Consider the following 15,340-nt stretch of genomic DNA (forward strand, 5'->3'; position numbering starts at 1 on the left):
TGCCCCAGAGGTTGATGTTTGATGTACGATGTGTTTGACGTTATCCCTGCATCACTAACAATATTAGACTATTAATATGACAATATGCCACGAAAAGTATACTTTTTCATGTTTTATTATTTTACAACATTGAATCACAATGGAATTAATTAGGCTTTTTTTACATTGATCAACAGAAAAAGACAAATGTATTTCAAATTCAAAATAAATCATCACAAATATAAAACACAAAAGAATTGATTGCAAAAGCATTCATCCCCCTTGACACACCTAAATCTACTCCGGTGCTACAAATTATGTTTAGAATTCAGATTAGTTGAAAGAAGATCACCTGTATGCAATCAAGGTTTACAAGTGACTTCAGGTTAAAAACACCTGTATCTGGAAGGTTCAATATTTGGTACACTTTTTCCTGACAAAAACGACATCATGAAGACAAAAGAATGTTCCAAGAAATCTACGACAAAGTTATTGAAATGTACCAATCAGGGAAAGCAAACAAGAACATTTCCAAGGCACTGGATATCCCAGTAAAGGTAAGTAAATTATATACAAATAGAAACAGTATGGCACAACTGTAAATCTGCTTAGAGCAGGCCGCCCTCAAATTGAGCGTTAGCGATAAGAGCATTTCAATCAGGAGAGACCTTGATGAGTAAAGTGATGTTTATTTACAGATGATAAATGTACTACAGTCCAGACACTAGTGGTGGTGGCGGAACATAGTGGAACATACGTGAGCACGAGTGCAGGGTTCTGTCTTGCCTGACTGAACTTGCACTACCTTCATTAGTCAGGGAGGAGTCTGAAGGAGTTACAGACTTCCATGGTTGAGAAGGGAGGGTCTCTGCATGCAACAACAGTTGCCCGGGTGCTTCACCAGTCTTAGCTACCTAATCACGTAGATAATCACGTAGGTTACTCATTTTGTTTTCAAAAAGGTGAGTCTCACCTAAAAGTGAAGAGTTTGCATGCCTGTAAATAAATCCCTAATTTCGCTCGATAACAATGAATACATTTATGTATTATTATGCAAAATATTGAATGAATGAAAAAACGAAGGATGCCCCTTTCTTCATGAGAATCAAATGATACAGTGGCGAAAATCTGCTACCAACTTTGGGGGGGACAATTATATGACATTTTCTCAAGAGCAATTTCTGAGGGGGACACCAAAATGACTGCTGTAACACAGCCTACATTGTAATATGTTAAATGTATATTGAGGAACCATAATTAATACTCCTGGATCATTTATAGTTAGTAACTGAAGGGTTGTCTCAACTTGTTCAAATGTAGTTATAGTAGTGTTTCTTATCAGTCAAGTATGAATGCAGGTGTACAGTATTTACAACCAGCAATACCAAGAAAGGCCAGTATGTACTGTACACTGTATGGGTGCAGTTTATGTAATTACAATGGGCATGGTGCAGTCTCATCTAAAATAATCTCAATTGAACCATCATAAAGTCGGGGGAAATCGCAAAACCATTTCTCTTGAAATGTCAACACTTTGTTGGCAAGAGTCTGCGGTTCTATAAATTGTGGGTGTGGCTGATATGGTTCTGTGCCACCACTGAGGTGACTAGACAGTGCTGTGCCACTGTCTGCTATACTGGTGCTGCTGGCAAAAAGGTTGACCCCCGATCCTGCCATGGCTGTGACACTATCATCTGAAGTCTCTCCCTGGCTCTTTCCCTTTCACCACCCTCACTGACTCACTGTCTCCTAGAAAAGAAATAAGATGTTTGCCATCCTCCTAACTACCAGTACCCAATACTACACAATTAATCACAACAACAATACCATTGCCTCAAATTAATCTTGGTTCAGTCACCAGTTTAAGTTGAGAGTGGGGGTATCCATGGCATTGTCCAATTATGTCCCTATTTTACAAGTCTAGAGAAGAGGAACCCGTCATGTTGCCAAACAAGAGACTCAACAAACTTATTTTAGCACATTTCACATCATTTTTATGAACACTTTATCAAATAGTCTTTGAAATTAGGCCACTAGGGTTATTTCTTTGCGTTTTGGTGTCCTGAAATGCTCTGATGTCCATCTTTCTTTTTTCTGCAATTTTTCTACCATGCTGGCCGCACACACAATGTACAGGTTATTTACAGTAGGAGATGGGCTTTTATCATTTATTACCATTCTTCTAGAATAGGCTTCGATCTACCAGGTAGCTAGACAGTCAGTTAGGAAAGGTGAAACGGATTGCATTGACAGCTGGATTGACAGCTGTATGAGTTCACCCTTTACACAACGCAAACTGCAACCTTTTGTCATTTTAATATAATTAATGTTTTGGTTTTATATTTGGCTGGCTTCCCAGAATAGCTGAATATGCAGCTAGCGAGCCCCAATTCCGTTTGTGTGGTATTTGCCATCATCTTTGTTATAGCCAGTTTACTCCAGATCGGCACACAGGTGCTTCAAAGTCCCTAGAGACGATTTAGCTTTTGCAACGACACCATTTAAGATAATTATGACAATGGTAGAATATAGTATAGTTCTGTTCAGTATCGCTAAGCATGGCAAATGGATTTAGAAGAACTACAATATCCGTGCTGATCTTGGATTAAATTGACGATAGCAAAGTTTCCATCTTTTGACGACGCCAAATGGAATAGTGCTAGCTAATGTTTTCTCTATCGGTTTGTTTGTAATGCAGCTAGTTTAGTGTGTGTGAACCCTGCCAACATAGTGAAATCGCTATGGTGCGATTAACTGGATTAATTTCACGTTAGCCACGTGCATTTCAAATGGTAGACACTCAAGTCACCTTGTCAGATATTACAACTACTTACTGGACATCAGCCACCAACGACACAAACAGATACTGTCCGATTTTCACACACGCACCTGCATCACTGCTGAGGGCTGGGGCTGTGGATCAAACCATTGTGGGACCAAGGGCGGGGTTCGAAATCTTTTTAAACTTCAAAAAGCGCCATTGTGTCCATAATCAGCAAAGCCCTTTCATTGCATATTATCAATGTTGTTGAAATTACATAGTTATGTTTACAGTGATTTATTGGGGGGGACAAATCATATTTTTCCCAGGATTGGGGGGGGGGGGTAGTGTCCCCCCTGTCCCCCCCGGGATTTCCGCCCACAATAATATGTATATAATTTTTTTTAATTATTATTATTTTTTAGGGGTGCTGAGATGAAATTTAGGGGTGCTTGAGCACCCTTAAAAAGGGTCTAAAATCGCCACTGGTTTCATGAGACCAAAATTGAGCTTTTTGGCCATACCACAAAACGTTATGTTTGGTGTAGACAAAACAACGCACATCATCAGAAGCACACCGTCTCTACAGTTAAGCATGGTGGTGACAGCATCAGGCTGTGGGGATACTTCTCTGCATCAGGGCCTGGAAGTCTTGTGAAGGTAGAGAGTAAAATGAATGCTGCAAAGTACACAGACATCCAGGAGGAAAACCTGTTGCAGTCTGCAATAGAACTGCGGCTTCGGAGAAAATGTGTTTTCCAGCAGGACAACGACCCCAAGCACAAAGCTAAAGCCAGACAGGTTTAAAAACAACAGTGTTCATTTCCTGGAGTGGCCAAGTCAGAGTCCGGACCTCAATCCAATTAAGAATTTGTGGCAAGACTTGAAAATGGCTGTTTACTAATGTTCCCCATGCAATCTATTCATTAGATCAATTTGTGAGATTTATTCTCAATTTGACAATTTGACAAGAGTCTTTTACTGTTTATCAGTGTCAAAAAATATTAATTAAATCCATTGTGATTCATTTGGTCCGGCCCGCCATGGCACTGCAGGAACCATATTATTAGGTGCATTATTCGTTGGCAGCAGCACTATTTTAATATGTGGAGGAGGACCGTGGAGGCGCGCAGCGTTGCGTACCAATGTACAAAAAAATTGGAATTCCTTGTGGAATTGTGGAATTCCTTTCTAGCAAATCAAACCCAGAATACGTTGTTGGTTTGGGCTAAGCCCCCAATGTTTACAACGTATGGCTCCGCGCCTGATTAACACTCAGATCGATAAGCAGTCTCAAAAATTGTAGCAATATGAAAAAGAATACGATCCCTTTCCGTAATCATGATACCCCCCAAGAAATGTTCGATGCACCCCTACTCAAAGCAGGCTGCATCCGTGCCAGCTAACATCACAAACCTCACCAAAGACAAGCAGTTCCAGCCATCACATTAGGGGTGAGTTAATTAAATGTTTGACCAAATATAGCAGGCACATTTTTAAGTTGATAATTCTGTACGGCCCCCGAATGATTTTATAAATATCCAAATGGCCCTTGGCAGAAAAAAGGTTCCCCACCCCTGCTTTATAGTGTATGTCAACATACTTGAACAGTTGTTATTGCATATGGTTGTAATAGAGCCACCTGGTGGAGTTCTTTGGATCTGCACTTTGCACACTTGCGTTAACGTTCGTGACAATTCAGCAGGAGAAATGTTTGTCCTTGCTGGAGGTATGTATCGTGAACCAGAACCATATACAAATATTCATTGTTTTCTATGGCTCTGTCGTGAACAAAGCAGTGTCCAATACATTTGATATTTTTTATGCGACAAAATGTATTTTTGGTTCGTAACTTGAATAGAGACCAGGGGCCTCATGTATAAAGGATTGCGCAGCTTTCATACCAGAAGATGGCGTACGGCCAAAACTCGAAAAGTACCTACGCACAGAAATATTCACATGTATAAAACCGGTCGTACGCCAGGTCCTGCGCACCTTTCCTTTATAAATCACAATCAACGTGAGATTGACCGCACGTGAACGAGACACTGACCCCGCCTTGCCTCCTCCCATAAATGAATATGCAGATGGCCTATAAATGCGCTCCTGAGGTCATTTCTTTGTCTGAATTACCGTATTTATTCGAATAAATGCCTCGACTGTGAGATCGAGGTTCTGACAACAGAGGTGGAGGCGAGAAATTGTGTCCTGTTTGTCGGCCTGTCATGGACTGTCAGGTATTACCGACAAAAGAAAGTCGGCGGAGGGGAAAACTGTCACTATTTGCGTCCTTTCTTGTTTTTAACCTGTAGCACTTTGAGATTTAGCTAAATGTAAAGTACATTACAAATAAAATCATTATTATTATTATTATTATAGGGCCATAAATGATTTGGGTTCAGAGAACCGGACCATGGCAGAAATTAAGAAGAAATGGTCCGATGTAAAACTTTAAATGAAGAAACGAGTGGTGGCACATCGTAACAGCATGGCAGCTATAGTATTAGCGTGACATGCATTTCCTGAGTGATTTTGTCATTCGTTTGACAACCTCAAGTTTAACATGTTATTAAGTGGTGGCGGATTAAACAGAAGGCTATATAGCAGTTCCCGTTTTGGGTTTTGGCATTTTGATGTGATCATCCACATTAATGATCAAACTTTTATTTCTATGTTTTTTGAATAGTCAACGTCATAAACGTAGTAGTGGAAACTTTATTTTGTAATGTTTGGTGAGTTTCGGCACTTTTCAGTTAGAATTCGCCATGTTACAGAGCCAGACAAGACTTTGCGGACGGTCCGCACATTCTCACGTCTGCTCAAAAGTTTCCGTGACGGCCCGCACATTCTCACGTCAAGTAAATCTTTATACATCACAAAGTTTTTACATAAACGTTGCGTATGCACAAAAAGCTTGCATACGCTGGTTTTCACGCACACTTTGTGATGTATAAAGATTTACTTTAGAATTGTTCCCAGGTGTGTTCTTAGAATGATGAATTCCAATGTCGTAAATTGAAAGCTCGTGCCCCGTTGCTCCTATTTAGCATAGGTAAACGCCCCGTTAATTCCCATAAAAGGACATGCAATGGCAGGGCCGTGTGCACACTCAGAGAAATTTCGAAAAGACGTGGTAAAAACGGTGGAGGCCTCGACAAAAGACAGAAAAACTTTTGTAATTCTGAAGTGGAGGTACAGCTGCAAGAAGTTAGCGACAAACGACACATCATATTTAGTAGCGTCAGCGGTGGATACAAAGCAGTAAATAAAACCGATGCATGGAATGCAATTACTCATGCAGTGAACGCTGTATCTGGAGAAGGGCGCAGAACTGATGAAGTGAAAAATAAATGGTAACTTTAATCTGAATTCTTAAGCAAAAAAACATGTTGACTGTTACAAATATCCATGAGGACTGCTCTTTGTAGCCTAAAGCGTTCCAACAGGTAGCCTACTCGTCGCTCTCTGCAAATAAATTGGTATGGTCAAGGAAGATGTGTTCCCTCCTCAGGGAACGATCTGCAAAATTTTGCAGCAGCAATAAATACGCAATTGTGTGGTGAAGTTCTAGTGTGCGGAACAGTGGCGCCATCATCGGGGGGGCCGGGGGGGCCACAAAATTGCTGGCCCCCATCACGAGTCGCATATTGTCCGTCATCAAGAATGTTTTTTTTTTTTCATTACTGGAAAATGGGATTTCAACTTCACTGTAGGACAAATCAACGTAAAACGTAGAACGTTTTAAACATATTTTAACCACAATCTACGATTGAAACACTTCGTCATAGAAATCCAAGTATCTCCCCACTCAGATCCTGTCACGTATCTTCACACTCAGAGCCTGTCACCCCTCCCCCACAAGAGGTTGCACTGGGCCAGGTTAGAGTGCAGCCTAGGTTAGTACATATAGAAGCGGGAGTTTATCGTCGATCGTCGACCAAGTTCAAGGAAAAAGTGAGTACAAATATTGAATAAACTGTTTTAGAATTTTAAATGACCTATTTACAGTAGGCAACCTCACATTGGTAAGCTACAGTAGTTATATAAATCGGTATTTTAGGAGGGCTGTCTTACCTTGCTAGCTAGTTCAGACAAGGTTACTTCAGTCTAGAGAGTAGCCTGTACCAACCAGCAATTCGGGCCGATCACACCGAGAGTGTATTTTTAAAACATTGCACTTAAAACCCCATTGTTTGCTATGGTACTGACGTACCATAGCAAACAGACCCGTCGCCCTGACCTCTGTGGTAATGAAGTCTTTTGAGCGCCTGGTGCTGGCACACCTTAAATCCATCACTGACCCTCTACTGGACCCCCTGCAGTTTGCCTACAGAGCCAACAGGTCTGTGGACGATGCAGTTAACATGGCCCTCCACTTCACCCTACAGCACCTGGACTCCCCAGCATCCTATGCCAGGATCCTGTTTGTGGACTTCAGCTCTGCCTTCAATACCATCATCCCTGCCCTGCTTCAGGACAAGCTCTCCCAGCTGTACGTGCCTGATTCCACCTGCAGGTGGATCACTGACTTCCTGTCTGACAGGAAGCAGTGCGTTAAGCTGGGAACACAAGTCTCTGACTCCCGGTCCATCAGCACCGGATCACCTCAGGGCTGCGTCCTTTCTCCTCTGCTCTTCTCCCTGTACACCAACAGTTGCACCTCCAGTCATCCGTCCGTCAAACTCCTGAAGTTTGCGGACGACACCACCCTTATTGGGCTCATCTCTGGTGGAGACGAGTCTGATTATAAGTGGGAAGCGGCCAACCTGGTGACCTGGTGCAGCCAGAACAACTTAGAGCTCAATGCTCTTAAGACAGTGGAGATGGTTGTGGACTTCAGGAGGAACACCCCCACTCACCCCCATCACCCTGTGTGACTCCTCAGTCAACACTGTGGAGTCCTTCCGCTTCCTGGGCACTATCCTCTCCCAGGACCTCAAGTGGGAACTGAACATCAGCTCCCTCATCAAGAAAGCACAACAGAGAATGTACTTCCTTCGGCAGCTGAATAAGTCCAACCTGCCAAAGACAATGATGGTGCACTTCTACTCAGCCATCATTGAGTCCATCCTCACCTCCTCCATCACCGTCTGGTACGCTGCTGCCACTGCCAAGGACAAGAGCAGACTGCAGCGTATCATCCGTACTGCTGAGAAGGTGATTGGCTGCAATCTGCCTACCCTCGAGGACCTGCACACCTCGAGGACCCTGAGGCGAGCGAGGAAGATTGTGGCCGACTCCTCCCACCCTGGACACTCCCTGTTTCAGTCACTCCCCTCCGGCAGAAGGCTGCGGTCTATCAGGACCAATACCTCACGCCACAAAAACAGTTTCTTCCCTTCCACTGTTGGCCTCTTCAACAAGGCCAAGGGACCACACTGACTCAAATGACTTCTTGCTTAAAACACTCTGCTTTTTGCACTGCACTACAACATGGTATCTTGTACATTTGTATTTTTTGTAATATTTGTATTTTTGTGTTTTTATATTGTAATTTTGGCAACTTATATTTTATTGTATATTTAATTCTATTCTAATCCCACTTAGTACTGCTAGTTTATGTACCCTTAGTATAGTTAGTCCACATATTTAAATTTTAGGTATATGTTTATTGTATGCACCTTCCTGCCAAAGCAAATTCCTTGTCTGTGCAAACTTTCATGGCGAATAAATCCCTTTCTGATTCTGATTCTGATACAGCTCTGTTAAATTCCATATGCGCTTTTTGTCGTTTTTGAGGCAGACGCTTTTCTAAATACACTCTTGAGTGTTAGTGGTTTCGGCCCGTAACTGAAGTTGAACTTGGGACTGTTAGAGTATCTGGATAGCTGGAGTTGTGGGATGGTACTGTATAGCGTTAGCTAAGCTAGCTACGATCAGTAACTGTATGTCAATTTGCAGACAATGAAAAGAAAGTCCACGTCGGATATTGCTTATTTTTTGGTTCCGGGGAGACGCAGCAGAGCGTTAGCTCCGAACCCGATGTTGTTGTCGAAAGTGAGGATACCATTGGCATCAGTGAGCAAGCATCACAGGTAGAGTCAGAGAGGGAGCAGGACAAAACAGAGGCAGAACATGACAGCGACGCCCAGACACTGGCAGCATCAGAGTCAGCAGTTTTGCAGGATAGTGTGGAACAGGTAGCAGAAAAAGAGGTTGACAACCAAGCGAGGCAGGACTCAGCTAAAGCTGTTCTATCCATTCCTGGACCAACAGGTAAAGCTATGAACGTGACAGAGCCCCTCAACATATGAATTGCTTGGGAGCATAACATTATTACATAAAGCCTACTGATTCATGTTTATTGGTAGTTGAGTTTGAATAGTCTTAGTATAATTGTTTACTTGTTGATATTACGAATGTAATCGGTAATTACTTTAAAGAGGGAGTAGCAACTCTTATTAATGTTGTTATTTTAAAATTAAAGTGACTGACTTTCCGTCTTGTTTCATCGTAGATATATCCCAGTCAAGAGATGAAGAGCCTAAACAGCCACAACTGAAGCTTTTCCCTCGGACCCTCCAGGGAAATAGAAGACGGAGCTTCATGAAAGAGTGGTACAGTAAGCAGAAATGGATAGAATACTCGCAAAGTAAAGACTCTGCGTACTGCTATGCTTCCCGGCACTTTAGTCTCCCTTCCTCAGGTAATTCAGTGTTCACATCTGAAAAGGGGTTCAAAAATTGGAATAAAGCAACTTACAAAGATGGGGGTTTTGTTGGCCATGCAAAATCTGAATTACATTGTAATGCTACAGTTAGGTCAATAAGTATTTGGACATTGACACAATTTTCATCATTTTGGCTCTGTATACCACCACAATGGATTTGAAATGAAACAATCAAGATGTGCTTTAAGTGCAGACTTTCAGCTTGACAAGGAGCAGATAAAAGGTCTAGAGTTAATTTCAAGTATGGTATTTGTGTTTGGAATCTGTTGCTGTCAACTCTCAATATGAAGTCCCAAGAGCTGTCACCATCAGTGAAGCAAGCCATCGTTAGGCTGAAAAATCAAAACAAACCTATCAGAGAGATAGCAAAAACATTAGGTGTGGCCAAATCAACTGTTTGGTACATTCTTAAAAAGAAAGAACGCACTGGTGAGCTCAGCAACACCAAAAGACCCGGAAGACCACGGAAAACAACTGTGGTGGATGACAGAAGAATTATTTCTCTGGTGAAGAAAAACCCCTTCACAACAGTTGGCCAGATCAAGAACACTCTCCAGGAGGTAGGCGTATCTGTGTCAAAGTCAACAATTAAGAGAAGACTTCACCAGAGTAAATACAGAGGGTTCACCACAAGATGTAAACCATTGGTGAGTCTCAAAAACAGGAAGACCAGATTAGAGTTTGCCAAAAAACATCTAAAAGAGCCTGTACAGTTCTGGAACAACATCCTATGGACAGATGAGACCAAGATCAACTTGTACCAGAATGATGGGAAGAGAAGAGTATGGAGAAGGGAAGGAACTGCTCATGATCCAAAGCATACCACCTCATCAGTGAAGCATGGTGGAGGTAGTGTTATGGCGTGGGCATGTATGGCTGCCAATGGAACTGGTTCCCTTGTATTTATCGATGATGTGACTGCTGACAAAAGCAGTAGGATGAATTCTGAAGTGTTTCGGGCAATATTATCTGCTCAGATTCAGCCAAATGCTTCAGAACTCATAGGACGGCGCTTCACAGTGCAGATGGACAATGACCCGAAGCATACTGCGAAAGCAACCAAAGAGTTTTTTAAGGCAAAGAAGTGGAATGTTCTGCAATGGCCAAGTCAATCACTTGACCTAAATCCAATTGAGCATGCATTTCACTTGCTGAAGGGAAAACTGAAGGGAAAATGCCCCAAGAACAAGCAGGAACTGAATACAGTTGCAGTAGAGGCCTGGCAGAGCATCACCAGGGACGAAACCTAGCGTCTGGTGATGTCTATGGGTTCCAGACTTCAGGCTGTCATTGACTGCAAAGGATTTGCAACCAAGTATTAAGTGACAATTAGATTTATGATTATGTTAGTTTGTCCAATTATTTTTGGTCCCTTAAAAAGGGGGGGGGGCACATATAAAATGTGTTGTAATTCCTACACCGTTCACCTGATTTGGATGTAAATACCCTGAAATCAAAGCTGAAAGTCTGCACTTAATGCACATCTTGATTGTTTCATTTCAAATCCATTGTGGTGGTATACAGAGCCAAAATGATGAAAATTGTGTCAATGTCCAAATACTTATGGAACTAACTGTATGTTAGCATGGGCAGAATATAACAAGGTGACTGCAGGCGAATGCTCTCTCTCAGCCTCATTAAATGCAGAGTATAATAAATTAGAGAGGGTACAATTTCTGGGGAAATTGTAGGGTGTGCTTGCTTGCGTCGGTTGCACAGGGGTCCGTTTTTGAATGACATTTTTACAACTGATATTTCTGTATATGTTATATAAAAATGCATACTTATTATTTATAAAGATTACATAGATTTAAAAGCATATTTTTTTTGCTGCTCATTTACAACTGAAAATACGAGTGAAGTGTAGAATGAAATAGATGTCTTCTCCTTTCCCCTGCAAGAGGCAGCCTTATCGTTGAATCAAAACGAATAAATTTGGCAGACCGGTGTAAAAATTGACCTAATCTCTATGAATTAAACGTCCTTTTAAGTTTTTCCCTTCTCGTGATATTTTCAAGCATTTAACCTACTCATATTGCATTCATTCATGAATAAAGAACCCCCTTTGAAGATTATTCTACGACGTTACCGGCAGTAGAAGATTGAATCGCGATTCAAACAGTACCATCTGCTAACTGAAAATATGCCCCCCAAAACGTAAATAAGCTTGACATTTATTTAGTGGAAAATCGCTCATTCATAAAAAAGCTCACTGGTAGCGACCATTGTCAGTAACAACGCAAAATGCGATATAGCCCTGTGTGGAGAAGCTGCCCCGGTAAATTGTACTACTACGGTACAGTACTAGACTACTGCTGTGTTCGTCTTGGTAGCGATTGCGTTGGTTGAATTGGATTTAACGTTCCGTTGTACGGTTTAGGCTGAAATTAATTATTTTCATGAACAGATTGACAACGTTTAGGCTGTGGCAATGAAGTTCAGGTTAGTAGTTAGATAGACTTTTGATTTAAGTTAGGAGAGTGCCCAACATGTTCTGTCGCTGTTTGACTTCCTAAACAGCTGTGTAGTGTAGATGTTTTTGTAGTGTGTCAGAATAAATCCTACAACGAAAATGTATATGTGAGGAATGTTTATTTTAACGATTGAAAACAGATAACGCTACATCATAGACCACTGTAGTATGTGTTGCCCGGGCAACACAGGCTAATGTCATGATGCTAATACTTCAGTGAAATAGTAGACTACTGTTTCCGAAAGTAGATGTACTTCCTTAATAATATCAGCTTATATTGTACATTACACATCACAATTGTGTGTCATATCACAAAGTAAAATGAGTAAATAGTTATCACCCTGGCCTCTTTTCTTGTGGCGTTCCTGCAGCTGCCTTGCAGTAAAGCTATAGTTAGCCTAGCTATCCCCCAAGTTAACAGATGCGAAACAAATGTTCTGCCAAAGGTAGTCACGCGTGTTTTCGTGACGTTAGTGACGTAGTGACGTTAGTAACGTCAGTGACTGTGGCTAGCAAATTAGCCACCGTTAGCTTCACTTTTCGCCACAAAAACTTAACTTCAGCCTAAACCATGCAACGGAACGTAAATTCCAATAGAAGCAACTCAATCGCTACCAAGACGAAACTTTTGACACCTACTTTGTCTATGTAGGCCAAATATTGACTGAGTTTTAGGGGGGCAAAAAGAATAATAATAATAATATATATGTGAGAGAACAAAGGTTGTGCCCTTGCCGAAGGCAAAGCACACCCAATTAGTGAGGGAAAATAGAGAATACATAAAAACTGTTGGAGAAACCTTGCTCCTCACAGCCACGCAAAACATTGGACAGAGAGCACATAATGAAACAGAAGGTCAGAACAAAGGAAACGTTCTTTCTATTATGGAACTGCTAGCAAAGCATGATCAAACAGTCAAAAGAAAAATGACATGTCAAAGAAATGCTACATACCTTGGTCATAATACACAAAACGAAATGATTGATTGCCTAGCTGAAATGGTCCGTTCCTCAATAATTACTGAAGTTAAACAGTGAGGTTTAACTAACAGTACGTGTTCCAGGGTTTGCCGGACCTCCGCTGCGCGTCGGGCCTAACAACACCCTTAAACACGTACTTTATTGGCGATAAAGTACTGCCTCTCGTACCTTATTGCTTAAATGCAACATCGGTATTGGACCTCCAGGGCGTCAGGTCACACCAAGCTCTAGGCTTGAAGGTTACTACGTTTCCACTCCAATAGCTCAAAGACAGGTCAACACTGATAAGGAATCATTTCGGGCAGATTCTTGTATTCCCATTATTGATGTGCTTCTCTCTGAGGTGAAGAGAAGATTTTCAAAAGAAAATATTGTAATACTGGAAGGGATACAAGCTTTGAATCCCTGCAGTTCCACATTTTGTGAGAAGAATGTAGTGTTACCATTTGCCTTACAATATAAATGCAGCACTGAGGATCTAGAGTATGAGATTCCTCAGCTAAAACTGACTCTAAATGGGAAGAAATCTAGTGGTTTGAAAACACCAACCAGTTTATTAGAGCTTACTGTATTTCTTGAGCCATATAGGGAGATGTTCAATGAAATGTTTAAACTATGCAAAATAGCACTTCCGTTACCTGTGAGTACTGCAGCCTGTGAGCGCAGTTTTTCAGTGCTAAAGTTAATTAAGATAGCCTTAAGGAATACAATGAGTGACGAGCGGTTGAGTAATTTGGGGGTGTTAAGTGTAGAGTCAAGAAGGGCTAAGACCATAAATCTAGAGGATTTTGTAAATGTGTTTGCCCAAAGACACAAAAACAGGCGAATAAAGCTGTTTTGAAAAGAATGTAAACATGTCAGTAGTCCATAATAATATAGGTTTTATTTTTTTCATTTTGGGTCTTTTGAACACATCTTTATACTTATATATTGTTTATGTTTATAAAAAGGCACAGCAAGGGCCAAATAAAGCTGCATTGAAAAATTGTTTAATGTTTTTGAACTGTATTGCAAATAAAGGCCATTGTGTAATGTTTTTGAACTGTAGAAAATAAAGGCCATTGTGTAATGTTTTTGAACTGTATTGAAATACAGAATACAGAGCGAATAGTGTCTTACTGAGTGTACTTCGTGACTGCCATCTGACTGTATAGCCAGAGTTTGTTTCATTCATTTGTGTTTAGCTAAAACTTTGCCTCAAGGACAGAGGGTAAGGGTATAACAGCTAAATTGGTCAATAGGTAGCTAGCTAAAGATCGAGTTTCAGGGTACTTGCCGCCGAGTGAGACCCTGGCTTTGTTTACATAATTAGGGCCATTGTAGAATTTGGTTAAATCAGCCTTGACTTCTGTAATCAGATTCAGAGCGAATAGTGTCTTACTGAGTGTACTTCGTGACTGCCATCTGACTGTAAGTAACCAGAGTTTGTTTCATTCATTTGTGTTTAGCTAAAACATTGCCTCAAGGACAGAGGGTAAGGGTATAGCAGCTAAATTGGTCAATAGGTAGCTAGCTAGAGATCGAGTTTCAGGGTACTTGCCAGGTACACGCAGCTGTACCTGTCGTTCCCCCCGACCGATCCGGGGATCTCAGCTAGGATTGAGGCCTGCCTCACAGACATCTCCGCCTGGATGACCGAGCACCACCTCCAGCTGAACCTCGCCAAAACAGAACTTCTCATCATCCCGGCTAAACCCTCCATCTCCCACGATCTCTCAATCACCCTGGGATCTGCGACGGTGACCCCTTCATCCTCTGCCAGGAACCTTTGGGTTACCATGGACGACGAGCTCTCCCTCACGGCCCACATTGCTGCGGTCTCCCGGTCGTGTAGATTCACCCTCTACAACATCCGGAAGATCAGGAGATACCTGTCTGAGCACTCCACCCAGCTGCTAGTCCAAGCACTTGTCCTCTCCAAGTTGGACTATTGCTGCTCGCTGGTCTCCCAGCATGTGCAACCCGCCCTCTTCAGAGGATTCAGAACGCAGCGGCCCGCCTGGTCTACAATCTACCCAGACACTCCCATGTTACCCCGCTCCTCATCTCTCTCCACTGGCTACCTATCATGGCCCATATCAGATTCAAGACCCTGGTATTGACCTTCCGAGCAGTGAACGGGACTGCACCCGTCTACATCAAGTCTCTCCTGCAGCCTTACACACAACCGCCTGGTGGTCCCACCGCTCAAGACTGCCCGGTCCCAACACAAGCTCTTCTCCTGTCTGCCCCCCCAGTGGTGGAATCAACTCCCCACCTCCATCAGAGACACTGACTGTCTCTTCACCTTCAAGAAAAGGCTCAAGACGCACTTGTTCCGGGAGTACAACGGTACTTAGGAATGGTTCGCTTGACCCGATGTTAGTTTCCTCAAGGATCACAATGACTCTTGCTCAGAGACTTGTTGCTCTTGTGGTTAGTGGTAACTGATTTTAAAATGTTGTACTCGCTGTGATATATTGTTTTTTATTATTGTT

Source organism: Osmerus mordax, chromosome 25, assembly GCF_038355195.1.
Source record: "Osmerus mordax isolate fOsmMor3 chromosome 25, fOsmMor3.pri, whole genome shotgun sequence".
NCBI lineage: Eukaryota > Metazoa > Chordata > Actinopteri > Osmeriformes > Osmeridae > Osmerus > Osmerus mordax.